The 25,853-nt window shown below is 33.9% G+C and overlaps 1 long non-coding RNA gene across 3 annotated transcripts; it reads right to left on the bottom strand.

Moving 5' to 3' along the window:
* Positions 1-10,475: 10,475 nt before the first annotated feature.
* On the bottom strand, positions 10,476-24,336 carry LOC148866968 (uncharacterized). Of its 3 annotated transcripts, none has more exons than XR_016110865.1 (6): positions 24,208-24,336; positions 23,976-24,011; positions 23,681-23,804; positions 18,090-18,189; positions 11,954-12,013; positions 10,476-11,147 (listed from the first exon to the last, which is right to left on the bottom strand). It is a non-coding gene; the product is annotated as an uncharacterized LOC148866968 (long non-coding RNA). The 3 variants fall into 3 exon arrangements; XR_016110864.1 differs by lacking the exon at positions 18,090-18,189 and adding an exon at positions 11,694-11,729; XR_016110863.1 differs by lacking the exon at positions 18,090-18,189.
* Between the last annotated feature and the right edge of the window lie 1,517 nt (positions 24,337-25,853).

The following is a 25,853-nucleotide window of genomic DNA, read 5'->3' as shown; positions in this document are numbered from 1 at the left end:
AATCAAATTATTCATTATTCAGATTCCTTGATCATGCCTAGCGATCGAGCATTTATCAAACAGTCGATACATTTTTTTCCTTATTATTTTCATAAAAATTCTCTCTCAAGTGTTGTACAATTTAGCAAGGTTGAGGGTTGAGCTTCTGAAAATTAATATGAAAATGTTTCAGAATTGTTTTTGTTAGTTTCTCAAAACCCAAGTGAGATGCTCCTCGTGGATGCCTGCACGAGGAGAATTCTTCACTTTAGCACATTTTTGGATGTAATTTGCATTTCTTTTAATGGTCTTCCCACACTCATCCCATTATCAGACCCTCATGCTCCATTGTTTAATTTAATAACAATGAGAATCAACTCCATTACCATCTCTATTCTATTAGTTACGTTATATTTTATCAAGAAATATGAATCCCATGAATTCAACTAAGATATATGCTTACACTAGAACTTCTTTAGTAGAGCTAAATTTCATGGTCATCCTATAACATCATTTCTACACTTATCTAGTTATTAAATCCTTTTGTTTATTTATTTATTTAGGCGAGGCCAGACATTCCCTACACAACCTTATATTTTAGCCACGTGGAGGGATGAAGTGGCAAATCTAGAGAGTTAATGGTTAGGGGTCTGTTATTTCCATATGGGCTTATAATTTATTGTAGGGCTTTTCATTGTCACGGGACTTGAGGGATATTGGGGTTGATCTGAAACTGTCTACATGAAGAGTACTGGGTGACTTGATAAGCACATTGTATCCTTTTAGGTCACCAGATAAAACATTCTCAGTTCAACTACCACTACTTCCCCATTACTCTAGCACTGCTCACTATCCCTGTGAACTGATTAATTAAGCCATTTCCTCATTGATGCATATATCATTTGCTGGCTTAATTGTAATATATAGTTCAGAAGAAGAAAAAAAAAATTAAACCTGAAATGAGATATTAATTAATGGTAAGGTTCAAAAATTCGATATAATACGTTTTATATTGAATGTATCGTATCATATCTTTAGGTCTCAAAACAGATGTATCTTTCGGAACCCACCCTTTTCTAATAAAAAAATCCCTTTTTCATGTGTATCTAAGTATTGATACATCTCTGTCGATACGCAGAGGCGTATCAATACTTTTAACCATGATTAAATAATAAGTTAATTAGACAAATTAGTTTCATAAATGTCATTACATTTGAATATGTGATCAGTGTCGAACAATGTTAGAAGAAATGTCATTATATGGTCTTTTTCTTTATGGATGAACTGTTTTTTCATGGCACTTCAGTAATGATTTCATCTGATGAATTTGTCAAACAAATGATGTAAAAATTTAAAAAAAAAAATCTTTAAATGGAATGTTGTTAATAATTAAAACACCCAATGAATTATCAACTAAGAGAATTCCAATTAATTACCTTAGTTTCTAATCAAGAGAAAAAGAAAATGGGCAATTAGCATTCACTCCAATTGATTTTCTTGAGAGAAGGGTCTCATGGAGGAAAAGCATAAAAAGGTTTTTTTTTTTTTTTTCTGTGGTGTTTCTTTAAGCCTGTAACTGAGAACAAAAGAGCTCCTGTATGCTGGAATCATGATTATCAACCACAACTCAAGCTTCATTTACTGGTCTCTCCCAAGTACTTTTTTAACCTTTTGCAGCTCGAATTTGGTGATAAATTCTTACCTTATCTCATGGGAATCCACCATTTTGGTAAGGAGTTGGTGTTATTACCTGTTTTCTCTTGAAAGCTGTGTCCTCTAGCCTGGACTAGAAAGTTGTACCCTTTAATTTAAGGCAAATTTTATTGTCTCTGGACTTTGCTTATAAATACCAATTTTTTTTAACCTGACATTACATTTGTACCTGATGAATTAAAAAATATTTTTTGAAATAATTAATGAAGTATTCCTTATAAATATAGTTGAGTGGCACGTGCAAATGCACGTGAGAATAAGAAGAGGAGAGATACCCAAAGAATGGTCAGAGGAAAATAAATGGAAAATATTATATATCTTTTACTATATATAATATTTTGATATCAATATTATATAGTAAAAGATATATAATACAACTTTTTACCCTTAAAAATAATTGGTCATATAAACTAACTAAAAGTCATATGGTAAAATCTTCATTTTCTCTCCTAAAACTTTATCCAAAGTCATATAGACTGTTTGTTTTAATTAAATAATTTTAAATTAAGCCATGATGTATTTAATATATGAAGTCCTAAACTAAAGGTTTCATACTACAATAAACTTAATGACTATATAAAGTCCACTTGATAATTAATGGAAAAAATCTTATACTTGTAACTTATTTCCTTATATTTTTATAATATATGATATTTTCTCACATAAAATTAGGGTTTCATAAAAGGTAATTATTATTAACTTATTTTGCTTACTTTATTGGTAAACTAGAAAAACAAAAGAGTAATTAAAATACAAGTTTTGAATTATTTCAGATTCTCAATTGGAGAATTTGAAAACAAATTTGAATTTATGCAGACAATCAAGTTATATGGTAAAAATTACAATTTTACATAAAGCCTATGGAAGAAAATGAAGATTGCCTTCATTAAATAACTTATTTTACTAGTTTCAGTGGAGGGCAAAAATGCCATTAGGACAAGTTACAAATAATTGGTTTGACTTTTGAAGGAGAGATATTAAAGCGAAACTTTAATTTATAGAGCACAAAAATAAATAATAAAAAGTAGAGGGGAGATAGAATTTGTAAATACATAAACAAAAATATATACAAATATATACAGTGTAAATACAAATATATATATATATATATATATATATATATATATATATATATATATATATATATATATATATATATTTATAGAGCACAAAAATAAAAAGTATAAATACAAATATATACAGTGTAAATACATACAAAATACAAGGTTTTGTACTCTACAAATTTGTATTTATACTCCTTCTAAACCGAGCCTTAATTTGACATGGTATAGGTTTTGGAGCTTCTCCCATGGTTTTCCCTTCACCATGAAAGGTCTTGTCATGAAAATTTAGCATAACCCTTTTGTTTATTTGTTTCCTTTGATAGATTTAGTCCAAATGGATGCATGTATTATTCCCAATATCAAATTATTTTTTGATTAGCATTTTCAATCAATGCATGCGTAGACCAGAGAGGAGGGCTTCCCCAACAAGATTGACTTTGAAGAAGATTTAATATCTTCTCTCAGCAAATAAATCCAACTGATTGAGGGATTAGAATTTTTCTTTAACATGTAGCTTAGATATGTTGTTATTGATAGGGGTGTCAATGGACCAATTTTGGGTTGGACTCCGTCCAATTTGAATGAATTGGACAGACCAATATGACATATTGGATTGGATCAGTCCAAACTTAATGGTCCAAAGTATTTATTGGATTGGATTGGACCTGGTCCATCCGTACTGAGTTTATATTAGATTGGGTTGGATTGAGCTATCTGATCCATTGTGGAAGATAAGAATACAGTTGTCAATGGACCAGATTTGAGTTGAAAATAATCTAAATTAAAACAAATTTGAATAGATTGAATGGTCCAAACAATGAATTAGACCAGTCCAAAATGATCCAAAATATTCGTTGGACTGGATTGGACCAGGTCCATTTGTAATGGACTCGCATTGGACTGGATCGGATTAGACCAAACCAATTGACACCCCTAGACTTTATTGATGGCACCTTAATGGAACTGACTTGGGCTTGTAAGAAATTAAATGCCTTAAATTCTATCCAAACAAAGGGTTTCAAAAGCACTTTTGGTGAAACATCATACTGCATTGAAGGAGGCATTGATGCCAACAGAGACCAGCATAGGAATGGGGAGTGAATCCCAAAGCTTTAGGTTTTGATTAGGATAGACACATCTGTGTGTTGTGTTGCAAATGATAATATGGTCCACATCCCAAACCACATGTATTGTCATCTGTGGTTCTTTTTGGACTGCTCATTTGATGGAAACCCCTCAAATGGAGAATAACTCACAAAACAATGGACTTAGAAGAATAAAACACTAAGGACATGGGAGCCAGGGTGTAACTTGGACTTAAGCATGGAAGTGGCTACATTGTAAGCATGGTTGTGTACCAAAGGAAAGCATGTGCTCTTCCTCTGGACAATAAAGCCTGCCATTCATACCTGAGTTTTAAATGCAAAATCACATTCAAACACAAAATGCTAATGGGCTGATGGAAAAAAAAAAAAAAATCTTTTGGGTTCTGGTATTTTGGTTTCAATATAATTTTTTTCTAAGTTTTCAATTGTTGACACTGAATCATCCATCGATAGATAAGCTCATAATACTATCAAATTGCTGGAAATACTGAGGACTTAAAGGCTGAAAAACATTGATCATTTTCCCTCTCAAAGGTAAAATACTAATTATATAACAGCCTAATGCATCAAAGTCATCACTTCATTTTTGAACCTAATCACTCTTCCAGAAGGAAAATTAATTAAATTAAGTACATTATTGCCTGACTGTCAGATGATTAACCAATCCCCATTAGCCAAGTTTCTTTGTGGAAAATGGGATCAATGAATGCTAAATGAGCCAAAATAGTCAGACCAACTTGCCCTCTCCTTCGTTTTCAGATTTCCCATAAATGTCATTCTGCCTTTCTTAAGTTTCAAGCAAAAGATAATTAATTATATAATCTGGGGTCCCAAGAAAATATTAAATTGTTTTCTAAGTTATATTCAATAGCTACTTTAGGTCTTTAGCAATATAAAAATGAATTCCAATGGCGAGGGGGAACTGGTGGGGTTTTTGGGTCTTTTAAATTTCTGTTTTGGTGAGGAAACCCCGCCCAATAGAGCCTCTTCATAGCACTTAAAATATACATACTTGCTTACTTATTATACTTCTAACACTGGTTTAACAGATGACAGTAGAATGCAAGGCAGCCCATAGAGTTGCAAATTGTCTGAATCCAAATTTAATTCCAAGGGTGACCAAATTTCATCCATTTATTATTCGATTGAATATGGATTATTTGCCCTATCCAATTTAATCTACACTTGAAATGTTTATTGTGTATCAGTAAAATTGGGTTGGATGTTGTATTTTTACTAGAATCATAGGTTCAAGTTTCATACGAATTATTTTTAATTCATTTTTTTGTTCATAGTATACAATATCAGCATTATTTTTATATTTGCAGCAAATAAACATTATTTTTGCATTGTTTTATTAAAAACATATAATGTTTTCATCATTTTTAGATTAATTTATTAATGCCATTCAATATCCAATTCCAATTTGAACCCAATAAAAATCCAGCATATAGGACTTGAATCCAAATATCAACCAATCAAATTTGGATATAGGTATGTCTAACTCCTCTCTTCCGGTGGAAGTTTGGATTGCCTCTGCACTCCCTACAGTATATTGCAGCTGCACATTGGAAACATCTCTCATGAACGATAACATACAAGTAAAGGAGATGTTCATGATGTGTGGCTGCAATGTGCTATGGGATTAGTATAGAAAGCCAACCTGGAGTCTTCCAATTACAAATTTCAGCCCAAATCACATTGTCATATGGTAAAAAATACAAAAAGAAAAAAGAAAAAAAAAAACCTATTACATTTGGCGTTTTTTCTTATTTCGATTTTTTTTTGTAATATTTTTCTTTTTTTAGTTGAAAACTTGAAAATTTCAAAATGGAAATAAAGCAAGAACCAGACACATGTGGTGGGTTGAGACATGGAGCTGGATAAACAATAAATTGTTAATCAAGCTGGTCAACTATCTAATGGGTTTTGTTTGACCTTGTCATCATTCCATGTGTGAAGCCAAGGGAACAAGAATCCAGACCTAATACCTCTTAAAAATTGTACTATGAATATGATCGATGGTCCATAACAAGGGTTGAGCTGCTTGATAATGTTCACGGTTCACACATTTACATGGGAGACAGCCCCAGAATCTATCCCAACCGGGACCAGAGGTGGTGGTCCAAAATTACTATGGATATTCATCACATCACCCTCAATTCAGCCCCACGGTTCAGTTTTGACAATGAAAACTATGATGAAGCATTTCATCAAACATAAGAATACAAAAAAAAAATGAATGAAGATCAGTTTAAATGTGTTTTTGTTTAAAATACAGTTGTAATTTTAGATTACTGTAGTGTATTAAAATTTAATATTCCTGTATTTTTTGAAAAAAAAAGCTGCATTAGTAAGAAAAAAATCCCATATTTTCAGTATATTTTAAAAATGCAGTTAAATTCAATTTTGTTCAAATTACTAACTAGGTTAGCCCTCCTAGGCCCCAGAAGCCCCTATCATGTAGTGTTTTCAACCAATTATTGACCCATCCGGTCTGATTGGTCGATCTGTCACCCAGTCACGATTTCTAATTCACAAAAAGACTATAGATAAGGTCAATGGCCTGTGGATCCAACTGGTTTATTTGGCCTGTTTAGATAGTGATTGGTTTCTTGAATATTTTATCATTATTAATTTATATATATATATATATAGGAAAATTTTATGATGTTAAAGTCTTTGACCAATCAAAATCCCCTCTGATAAAAACCCACTTCATTTATTACCACTCCGGTGATGTTGGTTGATTGGTTATAAGTTTTTTCAGTATTATATCTTCTGTCTTCGTAGTCGAACTCTAGTATACCACTTTCATAATTTTGAATAGAAAATAGTTCAACCTCTGAGTTGGATTTATAAAAAAAAAAATGCTACCATTACCATGTGGTAAGAAAATTCCTTTTTGGCATTCTTGAGTTGGATTGGACGGGTTTAGGGCCCCAAGAATTTCCCTCAATTCAAGGGTGGAAGCCCACGATAGGAAGATTCATAGCCCATCACTAAAATAGTGGGTAGCCCAAAAATCTGCACAACCAGTGAATCACTGAGGGCCTCAAACCCTCAGTGAATCTTAGCTATTTGATTTGGACAACATATGCAATGCCAAGTGGTCTACTGGATAGGACCCATCTGGTGGTGGGTCCCAATGTGCATGAAACAATTAGGACAGTCGGAAAAGTCATGAGGGCCTCAAACCCTCCTTTTGGCTTTCTGTCTCCAGATTTCAGCAATGGCTGACATAGGCTGAGACAAAGGAAGCAATTGCAAGTTGCAACCTTTATTCACAAAAAGGAGAGAAACATGGAAAATTAATACATGCTAACCAAAAGGCTGAAAATAGGAGAGGTCATGTATCTAATAGAAGTACAGAACTAGGTAGGCCCTTTGACAGAACCCATTTCTCTACTTCTATTGCTAGAAGCCCTGGGAATTGATCTATGCTTGGTTAAAATCCTGCTCCAATGAATCATTATCTGAAGGAATGATTTCTGAGCCAAAAAATGATTCTTTGTATGAATTTTTTTTTCTTTTTTTCCTTCAAAGAATCCATTCTTAAAATGGGTTTTGAGCAAAAAATAGGATAATTCCAAAAAAAATTTAAAAATTCAAACTTAAAATAATTCTTAGAATAACAAAGTTCATCAGAATTAATCCTCTGAAAGCATGAATGCAGTCTAATTTTAAAATAACTCAAATGGTGATGATACAGAAAGTTGAGGGAAAGTTTTTAGTTTGCATTTGATTGCAGTGCAATTTTATTTGCATTAATACAAATGTACCAGAGCACAAATGAAAAGAATGCAAATTTCTAGTTTAATTTTGTTTTGGTTTCTAACTTTATTCTAACTTCAGGTCTTATTTGGCATCATTTGTACTGCAATCAAACAAAGAAACCAAAATAACTCAGAATTTACACCCAAATCATTTGTACTACCATAGTTTTATATAATTAACCATAGCTTCAGTGTACAAATAAAATGTCTTGGTTGTAGAGTTGTCAACTAATTGAATCTGATCTTAATATCTAAAATTTTAGTTTCACATAAATCAAGCTTTTATTTTAGAATGTTTTCCCCATGGGATTTATATAATGGGCTTTCTGGGCCTAACAAGATCTAGAGCTTTATGCATAATTTATTCTGTAAGTGGCCCATGGTCTCACTTTAGTAGCTAAGTTCCACCAGTTATCCCATGTACTACTGAATCTCAGTGAAGTTCAACTCCCATTTCCTTAATCCATTGCTTACAATTACCCCAAAGAAACTCAAAGCCAAGTATCTCTACGCTTACTTTCTTCAATTCCATCATAAATAATTGCTTTTGCATTATATTGCTCTTTTTCACCTCATACAAGAGGATTTTTCCTTCTTAAATGGAGGCCAATCTATTTTTTTACTTTGGCTCAGTTTGGAAGGAGTACAAATAGAAATATGTAGAGTGCAAAGCCTTGTATTTTCTATGTATTTGTACTATACATATTTATATTTATATTCTTTTTGAATTGGAAGGAGTACAAATACATATATGTAGAGTGCAAAACTTTGTATTTTGTATGTATTCACCCTGTACATATTTGTATTTGTACTTTTTACAAACTGAGCCCTAAAAAAGGGATTAAATAAATTTCAATCCCAAAATAAAAATATATGCAATGCAATTTAGATTATAACGCCCCACTTGAATTCGATTCATATTCTTGAGTCATGAGTCAAATCGCTGATGATCCAGTTGTCAAGATGGTCACTTAGCAACCCTCCAAATATAACGCCCCATTTGGTTCACAGGAATAGGAGTTTGGAATTGGAATCTGAATGGGCTATTTCAATCCCAATTGTGATGATCCAGTTGTCAAGATGGTCACTTAGCAACCCTCCAAATATAACACCCCATTTGGTTCACAGGAATAGGAGTTTGGAATTGGAATCTGAATGGGCTATTTCAATCCCAATTGTTTGGTTGGGCGGAATTGGAATCTCATTCCCATTCTTGTTGTAATAACATTCCCTTGTTTGAGGGAATGACCATTCCCTGCCCCTCCCTTAGAAATGAAATCTCACTCTTATTGATTTAAATTCACATTCCCATTTATGTATGAACCAAACAGACTATGGGATTGCGATTCAGACTGCATGAGAAACAAATGGACCCTAAATTAAATTAATTAAATATGATGACTGTTTAGCAGGCTGCCTGTCGAACCAATGATAAGGCCCATGCGAGTCATAAAATAGGGTTATATGTATTTTATGACTGATATGGGATGCATGGGATCAAATCCCTAAAAGTATAGGCTATGCTTGGTATGGCTAGTGGGCCACATATGCGCTCTACTATGCACCTCCCCACCCCAAATCATGAATCAAATCCAATTGTTTCTTAGAACTTGTTTGGAACCATTGCTTTTCATAAGTGATTTGTTTCACCTTATTCATTATCTATAAATGAATCGATGCCAAACAGAATCTTGATTTAAATAAAAAGGGGAAAATTTCCGATTAATACCATATACATGAGCCTAGTGCCACTTTTTCTTCAAACTTTAAAATGTTGCAGTTCAATACCTGGACTTTCAAAATGTGCCAATCCAGTACCTGCCATTAACTAGCCCATTAACTAGTAGTTAAGTAAATTTTGAAAAGACACAAATGCCCCTTCTAGTGTCATCTAATTCTCTTTATCAACCATCCAAACATTGGCAAGAACTGACCAATCCCAAATCCTTGCCTCTTTTATTCAAGAAAGTTGGGGTCACTAGAATGTCCACTAGGATGTGACCCCAACTTTTTTAAATAGAAGAGGTAAGGATTTGGGATTGGTCAGTTCTTGCCAATGTTTGGATGGTTGATAAAGAGAATTAGATGACACTTAAAGGACATTTGTATCTTTTCAAATACCACGTAACGGCTGATTAATAGAATAATTAACGGCATGTACTAAATTGACACGCTTTAAAAGTTTAGATACTGAATTATCACGTTTTAAAATTCGGGGACCAAAGTGACACTATGCCCAAAGTACATGATATACCTTATACTAATTGAGAATTTTCCCCAAAAAAAAAATCATATGAAAGACTCTTAGGACATTACATGTGGGTGTTACTTTTCTGAATAAATATCATTGGTCTAAGACAGTGTGCGTGGGCAAATGGGCTTACAGCTTGTCAGAACTTGGGCCGACAATGGCCCAGTTAGCAAGTCATCACTACAAGAAAACTGACCTATAGCATCGGATAGATTGGCCACTACAGCATCTGATATACGCCACTATATGTGTGGCAACGTATTAGTGGCGGTTACACTTCCACTGCTACAAGTCGCATCGGTAAAGCAACTTGCGGCGAATAGAACATCCACCGCTACATCACTATAATTTAGTGGCGCAAAGGCAGCAATTAACAGCGGAAATATGTGTCACTAAAAACATGGCATTCACTAAAAACATGGAAGCAATTAACAGCGCAAAGGCACCACTATGGCTCCGTTTGGTTGAAATATGAATGCAAATTTGTAGAGTGCAAAACGAAAATGTTTGATTCATGTGAGTGCAAAGTGGTTCAAGATTTACACACCCACTTTGCACTCAACTCATTTGTTTAGAAAAACGCAAATAAGAATACAATTTTTGTGGATGTTTAGCGTTTCCATCAATGCAAATTCAACTGTTTCTTACTACCAAATAGTGCTTCAGTTACTCCCACCATTAAACAAATATAAAAAATAACAAGCTGCTCGGGCATACAACAGGCATCTTAGTAAAAAATAACATCATAAAAACAACCAGCTACTCCTACCATCAATGCAAATGCAATGGTCTTTTCTACCAAGTAAGCCAGTTTCTCTCTCCTCTTCATTAGGAACTATGGAGCTTCCAAATGGCATAGAATTAGCAGCCCGGGCATCCTGTCACAAATGTATCCACTCTGATCTTTAACAAAATGCTAGAAGCCTTTATATAGATGTTCGTCTCTTTCTAGCTTGTTCCTATGCATGGTTGCAGTAGTAAATTCAATATAATCGATTGTTCCATTTCCGTCCACATCAGCCTCAAAAAGAAAGAAATGATCAACCCAAGAATTTCAAACATGTAAAATAAAAGATCAAGAAAACTAGCTTCATTTTTTCAATGCACTTATATCTTACACCTTCCATGAGTTATTTGACTTCAGCCTCTAATAGCTTTGATCCAAGTCAAGCCAACCCAGTATTCAATTCTTCATAGGTGATTGTAAAGGAAAACAGTCTTGCTCCAAACAGCTCTTAAGCAAACATTGCTTCTGGACCTGGATTCAAAACAACCAGCTCACACCACTCACAGTAGGAAGCAAACGTTGGAACAGAGAAGTGTGTTTGCACTATTCAAAACAACCAGCTCACACCACTCACAACAGGGAGCAAACGTTGAAAATGATGCTTGTTGGGTATTCTAATTTATGTTGGACAAGTGTGACAACACTACATTTGCATTTTACTCTAATTTAACAATACTGAAAATACAATTGCATTTTATTCTTCTATTGTATTTGTTAAAATGTAGCATAATTATGTAAAAACAAATAATCCAAGTGAAAAGGACAATATTCTTATTCTGGTCCAAATAAATATTCAGCGATATGAAACTCAATTTTATAATCACATCCCAAAGCATCAAAATAAAAAATAATAATAATCGTAATAACATCTAGGCAATCAAATCTCCAATACCCTAGTTCACTTAGCATATCAAACCCTAAATAAACCAAATTGACAATAAACCCTAACCCTATTGAGTGAAAACTTAAATCTATAATTAAACCCAATAAACATGAGCCTTGGAATGTAGATTGTACCTAAGAAAGCTGAAAAACGACAAGGATTTTAGATCCCTACAAAAAAAGGACTAACTATTAATCTACAAAAATAAAGAACTGTACATTTAAGACATTTAATTAAATTGGCAAGAAATAAACATCTTGATTGTGTGGCTGAGATGAAGAAGAAAGAATCTAAAATTATCTCTAATAAGTTGAACCAAAAAATAAAGATAGAATCTATGGTCTAAAGTGATTTTGCAAAAATAGAAAAGAGTGGAGGTAGAGAGTATGCTTACTTGAAATCAGTTGTTCTGATGATAGCTACGTTGGAGCAAAAGTAAGGTTGGGTGATTTTGCTATTCACAAATCGAAAGTAGGGTCAGATCTTTATTTCGATGGGGAAAACGAACTCGAAATGAAAAAAAAATATTCATAAGTAGAGATCATTACAAAAATCGAATAGATCGAAGTAATATCTCTAAGAGATCAATAAATCGAAGAATAGAGTTGCATCACTCATTTTTAGAAATCGAAAGTAGAGATCGTTTCCTTTATCGAGGCTTAGAATTGTTCTCTTTTCTCTCTTCGAGGGTTTTTCTCTTCACCTGAGAATGGATACAAAACTATATTCCATTTACTTCGACCGAGAAATATAACAAATTTTACTTCGATTTTTTGAAAACAAAATTCTCTCTCATTTTCGATGCAAACTCGAGTGTATATATAATTTTGCATCGAAAATCGATGCATTTTTTAATGCTTACAAAACAGATGCAAATCTGAACCGGAGTGCAAATTTGCAACGATTCAGATTTGCACTCCAACCAAACGCAGCCTATAGATTAGAATCACGACATATGTATATGATATAATGGTGTTTGTAACCGGCACTAAAAGTGATATTTTGTCAATATAAATCATATACCGGTGGATATAACCGCCGCTATAACCAATTGTGTGGCATATATATTACATATAACAGCGATTATATTCGTTGCTATAAATTAATTTGTGGCATATATTGTATATATAGCGATGGATATAACCACTGCTATAAACTACTTTGCGTCGTATATTTTATGTATAACGGTGGTTATATCTGCCACTATGAAAGTTGATAGATTTATAGCGACAGATATTGGTAGTGTATGGTGGCAATTATAACCACCGCTATATCAATTTGTATAGATTAATTTAAATAATAATGAATTCATAAGTTGCCAAACCTATAATACCTGTTGATGCAAAATATCATATTTTTGTATTTGTAACTTTAAACTACAAGTAATTCAATAACAAAGAATAATATATCCATATATATCAAAATTTTAGAGTTTCTATACATCCATCATAATAAATGTATAATAACTAGTTGTTTTGTTACATATTAAACCAAAAAAATGTAAAAACTATGACTTCTTCAAAACATGGATTTTCATCGTGTCAACTAAACTAAATGGAAGAAGAAAACCTTCAAATTTTCTTCTGCTTATGCTTTGAAGGGTGTTTGTATTGAGCTTGTTGAAACTTCTGTATTTTCTGATCCATGCTCTATGCATCAGTTACTATGTTTTGAGGTAATCTCTTCCTCTCTTAATACAATTACACTTTTACTTGTTAAAAAACGAACTCTTCTAGTTATCAAGAATTTTGTGTAGTAAAGTCTTTTTAAATAGAGTCTTGGTTCATCTCTCATTGTATCAAAAAAAAAAAACAAAAAAAAAAAAAACAGAGCCTTGCTTCTCAATTTCATACTTTTAACATTCTTTGGAAACATTTCAAGTTTTGGGTTGACTATATGACAACTCTTTTGGATGAATGTGGGCTTCACCAAAACTTAATTTTGAGCAATTGCTCGTATTAAGATATCAAATTCTATTATGTTCTCTAATCATGGAGATTACCTGCTAAGGATTGAATTTTTGTAGATAATAGAAAACTGCATGTTCATTCACTTTGGACAAACATGCTTTTAAAATTGAAAATCAAAGTTGATAAATGATATCTTTTGTTTAAATCTAATTTCAATGAGACTTTTGTTTAAAAAAAGCAGTCATGTTGATTGTTTTATTCTTATGTTTTTTCCTCTATTTTATTTACCTTTCCTTTTTCTGTTTGATACAGCATAAGACTATTGATAGTGTGCTTGCACGAGGTGAGAAACTGGACATTTTAGTTGAGAAAAGTTCAGATTTTAGTGCAACATCACAGGTACTGCCTAGCCTACATTATTCATTTTTTATTGTTTCCTTTCCACTAGTCTAATTTGTTTGGTGTTATATTTTGAAACTTAAAGCATGTTATAGACCAAAAATGAATTAGCATCCACCTTCACACTAATGGGTTTTTGGGTCATATTTCTATTAAAGGATTCTTTATCAGGACTCTCCCACCTCCAATGTTCTGCTGATAGTTTGTTCATTTGCAAACCTTCATATTCAATAGCACAACTCAGTGTGTGTTGTCAAGCTTTTGGTGTTGGCCAAAGCTCTCCCTGGTTTGAGGCTGCAGGAGACATCAAAATGCATATGGTCCTGGCCCCATAACAACCCAGCTGTCTAATTTCTATTGCTTCTGAACCAACCCCCTGATGGGCCCCCATCATGAACAATAGTTAGTTTGACCACAAATCAGCCGGAAAACATTTTGAGTACAAAGATGGGTTCTTTTGGAATAAGTTCTGCAACAAGTTTACTACCCCTTAATACCCCCAGATCATAGATAAGTCAGTTGGTTAAAAACTTAAAAGTAAGCTGATCACTTGATAGGTAAAGCAGTGGGACCCCCATCTAGTGGTGGGTCCTGATAGTGACACCTGACAAATTTGTGAGCCCCAAACTGAAACTATATGTCAAGCCCTGTAGCCCCAGACGCAAGCCACCTTGTCTTATTGTCCTAGCTTTTGTATGGGACAGATTTCCTTGCAGACTGCACAGGAAAGGAATCATACACATGAGACTCTACTGGGGTAGAGTTGGGCACAACCCTCAGCCCATGTATAATGCATTTGCTATATCAAGCTCTAAACCGCTAAGCCCTCTACTACTCTCTCACTGTACTTCATAATGGGGAACAAAGATAATGTGGACAAATCCGGCTTGGACTAGCTTACTACAGAATTGACCATGTCATTCCTGCTAAATGGAAGTTGGTGAGTTCTAGAGATCTGGGGAAGAAACCAAAACCCTCCTGAACAACTTACATCAAACCAAGAATAAATCTAATAGACTATCAGTGAGTGAAGATGGCCTAGAGAACAGATGAAGCCCTTTTAAGCCACTAGCCTATGGCATGAAAGATTCCTAGGTCTTCAAATCTGTTGAATAGATGTCTCCTGCTTTTATTCTTCATATCAAAGAAAACCCATATTCCTAGGTCATTCAAATCTGTTGAACTGATTAACTGGGGAATGAGGGGGGCCACACATGGAGTGACAATATGAGATTATGATCTTTAATGGATTTTTTGTGGACATAATGTGATAGAATTTTGACTTTGAAAGCACATCCGAAAATGACTTTCTAGGCAGACTAGACAACAAAATCCTACAAATAGTTTAATAGATCTCAAGCCCTCTAATTATTTACAAATATTTTAGAAATAGGGTATATTTATAGAGTGAGATTGTGAGAAAGACATATCAAGACTAGGTTCCTTAAAAATATAGGATTTTTTATAAAAGTTATATATAATTTATTTAATACTTAAAATAGAATCAACCATATGAATGAATGAAATTAATTGAACGCCATAGCTCATCAATTTGGGTTGTTGACTCGGGCTTGTAAGATCAGGAGCAGAGTCAATTAAGGAGTCATGGAGTTTATTCATGTTATAATTAATTCTGTAAGTTATATTTATGTGACAACATTTTAAATTCTCTTGGTTGGTTTGTCGTAGAAAGGCATGGTGTATGGGTAATATGATACTTCTCAAGCACCATAACTTTGTCTTTATACATATAACAATGCACAAATTGGTGAAGCTCAAAAAAATAAAATAAAATAAAATAAATCAGGCTAACCCAAATCCAAGCTGATCCCTTCTGTTTGAGTTAGTGTTAGGATTGGGGTTAAAAAAAATTTGGGTTGGATTAGGGTTGATCTAACTTGACCACACTCCACACTTATGTGCCCTACTATATTGGAGATTTGCGAGTTCTTATTTCTCAACCCAAGAGATCAGGAATACTTAAGAAGGCTATGGGTGACAATTATGGTCTGATGCACCAGGCTAATCCATTCCAGTTCTAGCCCAACCCAACACCTTGAAGTGAACACTGATCAAAAGCATTAAGACACGTTACTAATTCATTAAGACAAGTTACTGTTATAAAATGAGCTCATTGAAGACTGTTTACTCACAGTGAAATCCATCCCCTTTTTTCCCATCCTCTTTACCTCTTCTGAACACTCATTAGCTACCAATACCTAGCCTGTTATCTATCTCCACTAGCCTAATCCTAAATCGCTAACCATGTGTATAGTTGGTTCATATGTGCTAACCATTAAAACAAAAGATGGCTGGACCCATAGAAGGCTACCATAATAGCAAACGGTATTCAAACCAGACAAGAAATGACCATAATGTGCACATAGAACGAAGGTAACTCAAAAGAAGATGCAATGTGTTTGTTGCATGGACCCTACATATTAATTGGTCTTAGAGAATAAGGTTTGAATGAATAAATCTAAGTATCTTTGGGATAGACCAAGGTTGTCTATAACAAAAAGTAGTTTTAACTGAATACATGTCAGATATTGGGCAACCATCATTCGGTTAGGAGATCTACAGAGAAAAGAAAAAAAAGAAAGAAAACAACCCATTTAGTTCAACAACCAAGGAAAATCAGCATGAACTGCGGCTGCTAATAACCAAGAACAGGTCAATTTCAATTGCCAACATCATCTGGAAATCCTATTATAATGCATGTGTAGAACGACCTTAAGAAAGCATCATCATCATTCCTGGAATTTAAAAAATAAATAAATATCTACATTTTTCTGGAATCAAGTGTATAGTTTGCTGGAATTTAAAAAAAAAAAAAAAAGCATCATCATCATTTCTAGAATCAAGCAAACCAAGTATATAGTTTGCTAAGATCTACATTTTCTAGAATTTAAAAAAAAAAAATCTACATTTTCTGGAATCAACCAATCATCTATTTCAGAACTGTCATGCTTCTATAATCATCATCATCATCATCTAAGCTTCCCAACTATATGACAATTAAATCATTTTTGGTCCCAACCAATCATTTCTTCTTATTTTATTTTTCACAAATAAATAAGACAATTAAATCCAAAGCAAAAGTAAACCAGATTTTACACTTAGACTAATTATGCTCCCTTGCATCTATACCATACTACAAACAAACTAAGCCTTAATTTTGAAGTTTTGTATGCAGCTCTACATCATTCATTCCTCTTTATTTTATATCTGATTTGATTTATGAGTTTTTCTTTTGCAGGAAGCAATGTGATATGTGTATAGAAAGCTTTAATCTGTGAAAAAATGGCAGCTGGCTTGATGGTAAAGCTTCATGTTTGCTGGGTTTCAGTCACAGTTAAGGGTGTTCTATATTCTGTGCCTTCTTCATTATCACCAAACATAATATCACTATCATGAATATATCTAAGCTCAATGTCATATGAATCATTCATTTCCATTGACACAATAGGTGGTAAAGGTGTGTCAATTGTAGTCCCTTCAACATTTTCCCTAACCCGATTATTATCAACATCACCAATAGTTGTAGCATCTTCTAAACATTGATTGGTACAAGGATGGCTCTACAAGTATTGATCAACATCTTCATTCGGTGTTTCCCCTTGCATATCAAATAAGTCTCTAGGTCTTGTCCTCGTAACAATATGTCAATCTGTATCAATGAGATCTTGAACATAAAACACTTGCTCAACTTGAGACGCGAACACAAATGCCTCATTAGATAAATGTTGACCAGTGTGGCAAAGCTGTTTTAAATTCACAAGGATGAAACCCAATTCGTCTGTCTTGATGCCTCTACCTTGGGATAGAACATCAACCCAATCACACTTGAACATTACAACCTTTCTACCCCCATTATAGTCCAACTCAATGACTTCGGTTAAGACACCATAATATGCTACATCAACAATAGGATTCATATCATCGCCACTCACAAAGCTTGATGTTTTGGTAGTTATGATAACTTCGCTATTTTGTGTTCTTCTCTACTCACGATCCTTGGTGTGGAACCTAAAGCCATTTATAATATAGCCCTTAAATCTCCTTACAACCTTGTTTGGACCAATAGCCATCCATCTTATTCCTTCTAGTACTTGCTCAGCATTTGAATGACATAATTCATAAATCTATATAGATATAAAAGAAATTAGTCTAAATTCTTGAGAATACACTAAATATCATGGTAAAATCTAAATCACTTACATGATCCCTAAACCACGTATGAAATGTATTATTATGAATACGTTCAATTTCCTATGGTTGTGCACGATGATGTTGCCACTTAAGAAACTTCATATGTTCCCTACATGCGAATTAAAATGCATAAGATAATTTTATCTTTTAATTTGATAAAATTAAGAGTGGAAGTTTGAGAATAACTCATGAAAGGGACGAAGTTTGTCATGGTTAAATAACATATATCGATGAGCTTGTATATATGAATCATGATCTAACTCCAATGTATCAACCTTTCCTATAGCAAGACCCCTTTGTTAGAAAATAAATGATTGTTCTTCAACTATAAGGTTTTCATGGTCATCATTCCGTACAGGTCAGCTTAACCTTGTCTCTACATTATGCAAATATCTTGAACAGAATGTCAAGCACTCCTCTACTATATATCCTTCAGCAATAGAACCCTCTAATCGACTTATATTTCACACATAGGACTTCAATGTGAGTAAATACCTATAATTAACATTTCTATCTATTAAATGACATTTTTATAACATGACATAAATCAATGAAGAATTACCAATCAATTTACCTTTCAATAGGATACATCCAGCGATATTGTACTGGACCACCGATCCTTGCCTCACTTATCAAATGATGGAGGAAAAATCCTTTCTAAGTGGCAAAGTGTAAGTACAATTTGAGATTCCAGTTGTTCAAACTCCTTTATTTGACCAACTTTGGAACATAGTCCCATGAAGAAATTTCTTAGTTCAACCAAAATTGAACTGACTTTTAAGAAAATTTTTCGTATAGCTAAAGGGAGTAGTTGTTGCATCAAAATATAACAATCATGGCTCTTAAGCCCTAAAATCTTACGCTCCTTTAAATTCACATGTCCTGAAATGTTAGAAGAATATCCATCAGGAACTTTTAACTCCCTCAATAGTTTGTAGAAAATTTCTTTATCCCTTGATAATAGTGTGAAGCAGACAGAAGGCAAATATGTCTTCCCTCCTACGGTAGATTGTGGGTGGAGTGCTTCTCTTATACCCATACATCTTAAATCAAGACGAGCATGCATATCATCCTTCGTCTTATCCTTGATATTCAATAAAGTTGCAATCACACTATCACACACATTCTTTTCAATATGCATCACATCCAAATTGTGACACAACAAATTGTCCTTCCAATATGGCAACTCAAAGAAGATACATTTTTTCTTCCAATTATAGAAATTAACAGAATTGTCATCAGGTCCTTTCCTTTTCCTAGTTGTTCCATCATTTCCTTTCCCAAATGTAAAAGTAATACCCTCCAACTGAGCTAGAACATTAGACCCATGCAATGTAGTTGGTGCATCACGGATTTCTTCCTTGCCATTGAAAAACCTCTTATCTTTTCTGAATCTATAATCAAACAAGAGGAATCGTCGATGACCCATGTAACATACCTTATGACTATCCTTCAAGTATTGAGAACTGCAATCCTTATTGCAACAAGGACAAGCATAGTAGCCTTTAGTGCTCCATCCAGATAGAGAAGCATATCAGGGAAAATCACTGATAGTTTACATTACTGTTTTATGCAATCGAAATATTCTTTTACTTAAAAGCATCATATGTCTCCACTCTAACTTCCCATAATTCCTTCATCTCATCCATCACAGGTTGTAAGTATACATCAATGTCATTACCCGGTCAAGAGGGACTAGAAATAAGTAAAGATATGATGAAATATGGTTGCTTCATGCACAGCCATAATGGAAAATTATATACCATAAAAACAACAGGCCATGTGCTATGATTAATGCTCATTGTCCTAAATGGATTAAAACCATCTAATGCCAAACCAAGTCTCACATTACGACCATCTAAAGTAACATCTGGATGCAAATTGTCAAATGCCTTCCAAGCTGGGGAGTCAGCAGGATGCCTCAATACCCCATTTTTGGTGCGGCCATCCTCATGCCATCTCGAAAGAGAAGATGTATTTGGTGACATGAATAACCTCTAGAGCCTTGATATCAATGGAAAATGGTGCAATACCTTCTCTAGAAATTTTTTATTCTTTGAAGAAGATCTTATCTCACCATTTAAATTCCCTGGCATTTTCCACCTAGAAGCGCCACACTTAGGACATGATTGATCATTAGCAGCTTGCTTCCAATATACCATACAATCGTTTTTGCAGGCATCAATTTTTCTATATTTTAGTCCCAAGTCGGTAATAATCTTCTTGGTTTCATAGAAAGAGTTTGGTAGTGTTTCACCCATAGGAAGTGCCTCCTTTAATCCAAAAAGACACTTTATATGATATAATCGAACAATGAATGACAATTTGGTAAATTTCTTACAACCTGGATATAATTCCTTATTAGCACCTTGAAGCAATTTAAAAAACTTCTCATATTCTTCATTATGTCCATATCTAGGTCTATGCTCTGCCTCACTTGCCTCATCTCCCAAGTTTGAAAATCCGAATGCATCATGCAATAACCCATGCATGTCATCGCTTGAGTCTGAAACATCATGCATAGTATCTCCACCTTCAGGCATAACAAAAGACCTATCTTCCCCATGAAATGTCCAATTGGTGTAATTTGTATTAAACCCCTCACATATAATTAGATCGCATGCTTCTTGTCTTTCAAACCATAAGCAATTATTACATCTATTGCAGGGACACCGGATACAACCATCACGACCTGAATTACTAAAGGCAAAATCAAGGAATTGGTCAACTCCATTTAGGTATGCTTGGGACAACCTATAATTATCCAACAATAATTCTAAGTATTGGTTAAGAAATTCATTTTGGAAAAGGATAAAAGAATAGAATGAGGAATTATTGATTGAGATACCTTGGTTCATGAATCCAACTTTTATCCATTATTGGTAACCCTGGGTACACCAAGATATAAGCATCTACACTTCCACCATTTTATGTGTAAGAAGATAACATTTTCCTAATAGCAATGAAAGCCTCAAGCCAACAAGACCATTCTCTTTCCCTATTTCATCGGTATCCAAAGAAATATATATTAGGATGCTTCAAGGAAAAATATGAATAAGCAAAATATCCAAGAAACTAAAGTTGTTCAAGGTAGAATTGCTTGGTTTCCCATACAAACCAAAGGATACCAACCCTTATGCACCTCAATAAAATATATCCTTTTTCCTTGGGAAGGGAGAAGAAAGTAGAATGAAAAGGACTACCAACATCTTGTTGTGGGCTCATGGCATCCACCTAAAATCTAGGTTGACCCAACAACCCACGACCCAATCACATTCTAGTTCAGGTCCTAGGGGTCTCTAGGCCTGGTTTAGCTTCCAATAATATTGATTTTTAAAGGAAACATTGCTTGTACAAATATGGTTGGAAACATATGAACACCATGAGATCTCAAAACCCAAACCAAAATGAAGATTCATACAACTATGTATAAATATGGTTGGGAATCTTAAGAAGAATTGCATGCTTAAATTATTCCAGTCCTAATAAAGCAACACAAATACCCAAAATCTGGCATAGTGTTGATGGCAATGGTGATAACATTCTCACTTAAGTGTTGTCTTCTATTTCAGAAAATGGTGATGACAATTTGATTTTGGGGTTTGGTGTTGACAAAGTCTCCTTATATGAGAAAGTTAAAGTCATGCTGGGAGATGGGGAACGGATAGTATTATCACCATATTGCATTTTGCTCTGTCTTACCCTTGAAGGGAAGCTCATTACGTTCCATGTTGTACTGTATTTCTCAATGTTGCTTCTTATATTGCCATCAATTTCATTGTTTCAGCACAAGGACGTACCTACATCTCTAGTTGCACTTTGCAAAAGGTTCTATAATTATCTGCCTTCACTCAGGATTTCTGACTAGGTCAGATCCAGATAAAAATTTCATGAGAGATATCACCTTTAATTCAGGATTTCTAACCTCCACTATAATATCACCACATGCAAGTAACCCTACATCAACTTCTGCTACTTGTACTTTTTTGGCAGAGAAAACTTTATCATTCTAGAAAGAGGGCATTTTGAGATTGGTAAACCTATATCCACCTTACAGCACTGGATCGTTGACCATTTTCACGTAAGGCCTACCTTTGATCTATTAGTAAGTTCCACAGGAGAGACAGGCCAAAAACAAAATTTCTTTTTCCAAGTACACTTCTTGCCTTAGTCTTTGGACCAAAATAAGAGAGACAAGGAAAGACCCCAACACACACACTGCAATCAACATTGTTCAAATCCAGTACTTTATGAAGGCTTTACAGAGGTACTACACCCTTACACTCAAAACCCATTATCTGTGCATTGATGGCAGGGCATTAGGGTCTAGGGGACAGAACCCCAACCCAAATGGTAATGTTAAATTCATCCATATGCCAACCATAGAGTGGTATTTTCAATAAAAGTTTCATTCTTGGTTGCAAACAAATTAGGAACCTCAAGAAAACCTAATTCAGTAATCTCTGAATATATATACTAGATTGTTCACTAGGGCTGTACAAAGTTAAATTGAGAATGGTGAGTTTTGTAGGGATCTTCCATGGACATGGGCAAAAAATGTCAAACCATATAAAACCCGCATGTTTTTTATGCTTGTTTTTTCTTTCGTTTCTTTTTATTTCCCCTCACAATTGCATCATCCCAAAATTGATGTCCAATGGAAGTTAGGTTGTTGGTTGTAAATTTATGGACTCATTTTGGGAGGGGGGATTAGAGCTAGAGGACTAAAGATAATGTGTGTGATGATACATTTTAGGTTTCAAAAGCTTCAGAGTTTCCTTTTTTTTATAATAAAATAAAATTTTCATTAAAGAAAAAAAGGGAAATTGATTACAAAGGAATGTACTGACCAAAAGGGAATCAAAAGCCTCCAAGGCCAATGATTATAGGAAGTCTTTGGAGCATACTCACTCATTAGCAAAAACAATTCTACAACATAAAAATGACCACGGAAAACAAAATCAAATACACCTAGCCTCCATAAATTGCATCTGCAAGCTTCTTTACAAATCCCTGTCTTATATCTAGTTTTCTTCAAAGCAGAGGACCAGAGTAACAGGAGTTGCCAGATTCTTGAACTCTAGTTTACATATCACCTATATTCTCTAGAAATACAGTTATAATATAGGATTATAATTTATGATATAGAATTATGGTTTATGGGTATGAAAAGGAGAGAGGTATATGGAATATAACATAGGTTCAAGGTTGTCATATAGATGTCAAACAGTCAAAGAGTTAAAATACCAACCAAAGGACCCTTGGAGAGTAAAACTAATAAAAACAATATTTTTATTTGTTGATTTTACGGTATAAATATTAGTTTATAAACCCATATGTTATAAGAACTAATAGAAATGTTACGAAAATATCATTAAAAAAAAAGCCAAAGAACTATGCAAATTACTCAGCTTACAAACTCAACATGAACTGGATTTACTTTACGACAATTGACAAGTTACTCAGATCTGAGAGCAATATAAACATAGAGAGTTGTACATGTTGAATAAAAATTTTAATAGTCCTAGTAAGAATTGCAGAAATCAGTATTCAGTTCTGAAGCAATCTACAGAAACCAATGTAAACAGTATACTAAGCACCTTAGAATATGGAGGGTCAAGAAACCTTGCTTAAATGATTCAAACGATCACTCTCCGGTTGCCCTATTCGGTTTCAATGATTATAATACCTACTCGGTTGCAGACAAGAAGAACAAGAGGTTGCCTTGTTTGATTGCAAAGAAGAAGACAACATGTCAAAAATAAAATTTCCAGATTTTATCAATCATGCACAAACAAAAAACGTGATTACCCTATTCTGTTCAACCGAATAGGGTAATCACGAACAAATAAAGTGTGATGTGGTTGCGTTATTCGGTTTCAACGATTACATTACCTACTCGGTTGCAATCAAGAAGAAGAAGAGGTTTCCCTATTTGATTGCAAAGAAGAAGACAAAAGGTTAAAAATAAAATTTCCAGATTTCATCAATCATGCACAAACAAAAAACGTGATTACCCTAATTAGTTCCAACCATTAGCATTACCAATTCCATTGTAGAGAAGAAGAAGAAGAAGAAGAAGAAGAAGAAGAAGAAGAAGAAGAAGCTAGAAAGAAAGAAAGTGTACCTGTTATATTCAGTTGGAGAAAGCATGCAAGAGAGAGCAGAGTGGAATTGGGGATGACGAAGAACTCAATCGTCGAATATTGTGGGAGAGTTAATTCAACGTGGGCAAAAAACCTGCGCAATATGTTTTTTTTTTATTTTCATTGATTAAATAATCTAAAATGATCCAAGCCGTTGATCTAAGTGTTTAATAGAGGGCAAAAAAACCCGTGCTGCCAGCGGCTCGACCCGATACGATGGTCCATGCCGTATTAGGCCTAGGTTTTAGGTCCATGGGCCAGGTCGGCACGGTACGACGAAGCGGACCGTGCTTCCTGTGGCTTGGCATAGCACGACTCGTATATATTATTTATATATATTATATATAATATATAATACATTATATAAATTATAATTATATAATAATATATTAATAAAATAAGCAATTGTTTTTAATTTTATTATACTAATTTATTTAATTATTATATATAAGCAATTGTATACATCAAAATTCATATAAAATTAAATTTTTAATTTTTTAAATTTTTTAAATAAATAGACAAAAATAGCTTTGATCCGATCCATAGCCCGACTTAGACCAAGGCTTGCCCCATGGACGAACCTGACTCGTAGCACGACATGGGCCCACACAAACTTGGGTCGTGGGCCGTGCCAGGCTGACCTCCAAACTTTTCCCTAGGGAGGGTGGCACAACCTGTGATGGCCTGCGAGCCAGCCAAATTCGAGAGTCAGCCCGACACAGCCCACTTTACACATCTAGTGTTTAATGAGCAAATGTCATTGGTCTTTAATGGCGCTTATGAATAATTGCCACTAACAAAAGATATATATACATATGGCATTTTCCAAAGTATCCCTAAATTAATTGCCGCTATATCATATTTTTAGTGGCACTTTACACATTGATTTTTGAAAAAGTGTAAATTGTTAAAACCTCCAGTATTTTTTACTGTTGTTGCTGAAACCTATCCTAAAGTTCGATAACTTCAATTATTTCCCTTGAATTTTGATGAAGTTGCATATAGATTCTTTTGTTAGAATCCTCTAATAAAAAGTATAAAAATGTCTAAAGTATCTATATAATTACTTTTAACTAGAATATTTATTTTCTAAATTTTTTCTTCATATCAGTCACTACTTTAAACCCTTCCAATATATTTTCAAAAGTTAATTTATTTTCCAATTTTCCTTTAGTATCAATGGCTTAAAGGTAAAAGTGTAACTTTAAGTTCTTACTATTTGAAATTTGACCAAGTGTACTTTTACTGTTTTAAATTCTCACTGTTTGAAAATTAACGTATTCTAAAATTAACTTATGGTTTAGTTAATTGACTATGTATTGACTAATTGTACATTTACCGTTAGCATGTTGACTTTTCATTATATATAATACCATGTGACTGCTATATTTAACAAAGTTCCCAATAGTACCCTTCCCACCTCCATTCCTAAAAGCGAGGGAGAGATGGTACCTGAAATTTTCTCCGATGCAGAGCTCGCCTGCTTGTCTATTCTAGTGGGGGCTAATGTCTTGTATCTAGGGTTCTTATGAGATGGAACAAGACAGAGGGATCCAAATAAGTGATGAAACCCTCCCTTTATATAAATATCTTATTTATATAAAGCATATGAATATATATATATATA

The sequence above is a fragment of the Nelumbo lutea genome, chromosome 3 (genome assembly GCF_056320005.1).
Source record: "Nelumbo lutea isolate HS-2025 chromosome 3, American lotus-T2T, whole genome shotgun sequence".
NCBI lineage: Eukaryota > Viridiplantae > Streptophyta > Magnoliopsida > Proteales > Nelumbonaceae > Nelumbo > Nelumbo lutea.
Note: the sequence above shows the minus strand (reverse complement) of the source record. Positions and strands in the feature narration are given on the sequence as shown.